This window comes from Pseudophryne corroboree, chromosome 9 (genome assembly GCF_028390025.1).
Source record: "Pseudophryne corroboree isolate aPseCor3 chromosome 9, aPseCor3.hap2, whole genome shotgun sequence".
NCBI lineage: Eukaryota > Metazoa > Chordata > Amphibia > Anura > Myobatrachidae > Pseudophryne > Pseudophryne corroboree.
The window spans coordinates 479,660,112-479,666,111 of NC_086452.1; the positions used below are offsets into that span (position 1 = coordinate 479,660,112).

Sequence of the window (6,000 nt, forward strand, 5' to 3'; positions counted from 1 at the left end):
TACTGATACACACAGGGGGGCATTATACTGATACACACAGGGGGGGGTCATTATACTAATAAACACAGGGGGGGGTGCATTATACTGATACACACAGGGGGGGCATTATACTGATACACACAGGAGGGGGGTCATTATACTGATACACACAGGAGGGGGGGCATTATACTGATACACACAGGGGGGGGCATTATACTAATACACACAGGGGGGGGGTATTATACTGATACACACAGGAGGGGGGTCATTATACTGATACACACAGGGGGGGCATTATACTGATACACACAGGGGGGGCATTATACTGATACACACAGGAGGGGGGTCATTATACTAATACACACAGGCGGGGGGGGGGCATTATACTGATACACACAGGAGGGGGGGCATTATACTGATACACACAGGAGGGGGGTCATTATACTGATACACACAGGAGGGGGGTCATTATACTGATACACACAGGAGGGGGGTCATTATACTGATACACACAGGAGGGGGGGTCATTATACTGATACACACAGGAGGGGGGCATTATACTGATACACACAGGAGGGGGGTCATTATACTGATACACACAGGAGGGGGGGTCATTATACTGATACACACAGGAGGGGGGTCATTATACTGATACACACAGGAGGGGGGTCATTATACTGATACACACAGGAGGGGGGGTCATTATACTGATACACACAGGAGGGGGGGTCATTATACTGATACACACAGGAGGGGGGCATTATACTGATACACACAGGAGGGGGGTCATTATACTGATACACACAGGAGGGGGGGTCATTATACTGATACACACAGGAGGGGGGGTCATTATACTGATACACACAGGAGGGGGGGTCATTATACTGATACACACAGGAGGGGGGGCATTATACTGATACACACAGGAGGGTGGTCATTATACTGATACACACAGGGGGGGCATTATACTGATACACACAGAGGGGGGTCATTATACTAATACACACAGGGGGGGGGTCATTATACTGATACACACAGGGGGGGGGGGTCATTATACTGATACACACAGGAGGGTGGTCATTATACTGATACACACAGGGGGGGCATTATACTGATACACACAGGGGGGGCATTATACTGATACACACAGGAGGGGGGGTCATTATACTGATACACACAGGAGGGGGCATTATACTGATACACACAGGAGGGGGGTCATTATACTGATACACACAGGGGGGGGCATTATACTAATACACACAGGGGGGGGGGCATTATAGTGATACACACAGGAGGGGGGTCATTATACTAATACACACAGGGGGGGGGGCATTATACTGATACACACAGGGGGGGCATTATACTGATACAAACAGGAGGGGGGTCATTATACTAATACACACAGGGGGGGGCATTATACTGGCACACACAGGGGGGGCATTATACTGATACACACAGGAGGGGGGGGGGCATTATACTGATACACACAGGAGGGGAGTCATTATACTGATACACACAGGAGAGGGGCATTATACTGATACACACAGGGGGGGGGGGCATTGTACTGATACACACAGGGGGGGGGGCATTATACTGATACACACAGGGGGGCATTATACTGATACACACAGGGGGGGGGGGGGGTCATTATACTAATAAACACAGGGGGGGGTGCATTATACTGATACACACAGGGGGGGCATTATACTGATACACACAGGAGGGGGGGTCATTATACTGATACACACAGGAGGGGGGTCATTATACTGATACACACAGGAGGGGGGTGCATTATACTGATACACACAGGAGGGGGGGGGGCATTATACTGATACACACAGGAGGGGGGTCATTATACTGATACACACAGGAGGGGGGGGTCATTATACTGATACACACAGGAGGGGGGTCATTATACTGATACACACAGGAGGGGGGGGGGCATTATACTGATACACACAGGAGGGGGGGGGGTCATTATACTGATACACACAGGGGGGGCATTATACTGATACACACAGGGGGGGGTCATTATACTGATACACACAGGAGGGGGTCATTATACTGATACACACAGGAGGGGGTCATTATACTGATACACACAGGGGGGGGCATTATACTGATACACACAGGGGGGGGGGGGGCAGAAGACTGATACACACAGGGGGGGGCATTAGACTGATACACACAGTAGGGGGGTCATTATACTGATACACACAGGAGGGGGGCATTATACTGATACACACAGGAGGGGGGTCATTATACTGATACACACAGGAGGGGGGGTCATTATACTGATACACACAGGAGGGGGGCATTATACTGATACACACAGGAGGGGGGGCATTATACTGATACACACAGGGGGGGCATTATACTGATACACACAGGGGGGGCATTATACTGATACACACAGGAGGGGGGGTCATTATACTGATACACACAGGAGGGGGCATTATACTGATACACACAGGAGGGGGGTCATTATACTGATACACACAGGGGGGGGCATTATACTAATACACACAGGGGGGGGGCATTATAGTGATACACACAGGAGGGGGGTCATTATACTAATACACACAGGGGGGGGGGGCATTATACTGATACACACAGGGGGGGCATTATACTGATACAAAGAGGAGGGGGGTCATTATACTAATACACACAGGGGGGGGCATTATACTGGCACACACAGGGGGGGCATTATACTGATACACACAGGAGGGGGGGGGCATTATACTGATACACACAGGAGGGGAGTCATTATACTGATACACACAGGAGAGGGGCATTATACTGATACACACAGGGGGGGGGGGGGGGCATTGTACTGATACACACAGGGGGGGGGGGCATTATACTGATACACACAGGGGGGCATTATACTGATACACACAGGGGGGGGGTCATTATACTAATAAACACAGGGGGGGGTGCATTATACTGATACACACAGGGGGGGCATTATACTGATACACACAGGAGGGGGGGTCATTATACTGATACACACAGGAGGGGGGTCATTATACTGATACACACAGGAGGGGGGTGCATTATACTGATACACACAGGAGGGGGGGGGCATTATACTGATACACACAGGAGGGGGGTCATTATACTGATACACACAGGAGGGGGGGGTCATTATACTGATACACACAGGAGGGGGGTCATTATACTGATACACACAGGAGGGGGGGGGCATTATACTGATACACACAGGAGGGGGGGGGGTCATTATACTGATACACACAGGGGGGGCATTATACTGATACACACAGGGGGGGGGGTCATTATACTGATACACACAGGAGGGGGTCATTATACTGATACACACAGGGGGGGGCATTATACTGATACACACAGGGGGGGGGGCAGAAGACTGATACACACAGGGGGGGGCATTAGACTGATACACACAGGAGGGGGGGCATTATACTGATACACACAGGAGGGGGGCATTATACTGATACACACAGGAGGGGGGGCATTATACTGATACACACAGGAGGGGGGGTCATTATACTGATACACACAGGAGGGGGGCATTATACTGATACACACAGGAGGGGGGGCATTATACTGATACACACAGGAGGGGGGCATTATACTGATACACACAGGAGGGGGGGTCATTATACTGATACACACAGGAGGGGGGCATTATACTGATACACACAGGAGGGGGGGGGGGTCATTATACTGATATACAGGGGGGGGGGCATTATACTGATACACACAGGAGGGGGGCATTATACTGATACACACAGGGGGGGGCATTATACTGATACACACAGGAGGGGGGGTTATTATACTGATACACACAGGAGGGGGGGCATTATACTGATACACACAGGAGGGGGGCATTATACTGATACACACAGGAGGGGGGGTCATTATACTGATACACACAGGAGGGGGGGTCATTATACTGATACACACAGGAGGGGGGGGGTCATTATACTGATACACACAGGAGGGGGGGTCATTATACTGATACACACAGGAGGGGGGGTCATTATACTGATACACACAGGAGGGGGGCATTATACTGATACACACAGGAGGGGGATCATTATACTGATACACACAGGAGGGGGGGTCATTATACTGATACACACAGGGGGGGCATTATACTGATACACACAGGAGGGGGGGCATTATACTGATACACACAGGAGGGGGGCATTATACTGATACACACAGGAGGGGGGGCATTATACTGATACACACAGGAGGGGGGCATTATACTGATACACACAGGAGGGGGGGGCATTATACTGATACACACAGGAGGGGGGGGTCATTATACTGATAAACACAGGAGGGGGGCATTATACTGATACACACAGGAGGGGGGGTCATTATACTGATACACACAGGAGGGGGGGCATTATACTGATACACACAGGAGGGGGGTCATTATACTGATACACACAGGAGGGGGGTCATTATACTGATACACACAGGAGGGGGGTCATTATACTGATACACACAGGAGGGGGGCATTATACTGATACACACAGGAGGGGGGTCATTATACTGATAAACACAGGAGGGGGGCATTATACTGATACACACAGGAGGGGGGGGTCATTATACTGATAAACACAGGAGGGGGGGTCATTATACTGATACACACAGGAGGGGGGTCATTATACTGATACACACATGAGGGGGGCATTATACTGATACACACAGGAGGGGGGGTCATTATACTGATACACACAGGAGGGGGGGGTCATTATACTGATACACACAGGAGGGGGGTCATTATACTGATACACACAGGAGGGGGGGCATTATACTGATACACACAGGAGGGGGGCATTATACTGATACACACAGGAGGGGGGGGGGTCATTATACTGATACACACAGGGGGGGCATTATACTGATACACACAGGGGGGGCATTATACTGATACACACAGGAGGGGGGGCATTATACTGATACACACAGGAGGGGGGTCATTATACTGATACACACAGGGGGGGGGGCGCATTAGACTGATACACACAGGAGGGGAGTCATTATACTGATACACACAGGGGGGGCATTATACTGATACACACAGGAGGGGGGGCATTATACTGATACACACAGGAGGGGGGGCATTATACTGATACACACAGGAGGGGGCATTATACTGATACACACAGGGGGGGCATTATACTGATACACACAGGAGGGGGGCATTATACTGATACACACAGGAGGGGGGCATTATACTGATACACACAGGAGGGGGGGCATTATACTGATACACACAGGAGGGGGGCATTATACTGATACACACAGGAGGGGGAGCATTATACTGATACACACAGGAGGGGGGGGGTCATTATACTGATACACACAGGAGGGGGGGTCATTATACTGATACACACAGGAGGGGGGGTCATTATACTGATACACACAGGAGGGGGGGTCATTATACTGATACACACAGGGGGGGCCATTATACTGATACACACAGGGGGGGGCATTATACTGATACACACAGGAGGGGGGCATTATACTGATACACACAGGAGGGGGCATTATACTGATACACACAGGAGGGTGGTCATTATACTGATACACACAGGGGGGGGCATTATACTGATACACACAGGGGGGGGCATTATACTGATACACACAGGGGGGGCATTATACTGATACACACAGGAGGGGGGGTCATTATACTGATACACACAGGAGGGGAGTCATTATACTGATACACACAGGAGGGGGGTCATTATACTGATACACACAGGGGGGGGGGGGGCATTATACCGGATACACACAGGGGGGGGCATTATACTGATACACACAGGAGGGGGGTCATTATAATAATACACACAGGGGGGGGCATTATACTGATACACACAGGAGGGGGGTCATTATACTGATACACACAGGGGGGGGGCATTATACTGATACACACAGGAGGGGGTCATTATACTGATACACACAGGAGGGGGGTCATTATACTGATACACACAGGAGGGGGGTCATTATACTGATACACACAGG

The 6,000-nt window shown here is 50.4% G+C and overlaps 1 protein-coding gene across 2 annotated transcripts in view; it reads right to left on the reverse strand.

The window, feature by feature from the left end:
- The window catches only part of NICN1 (nicolin 1, tubulin polyglutamylase complex subunit), an 82,088-nt gene that overhangs the window by 75,677 nt on the left and 411 nt on the right, over positions 1-6,000 (reverse strand). The gene's annotated exons all lie outside the window — the stretch shown is intronic.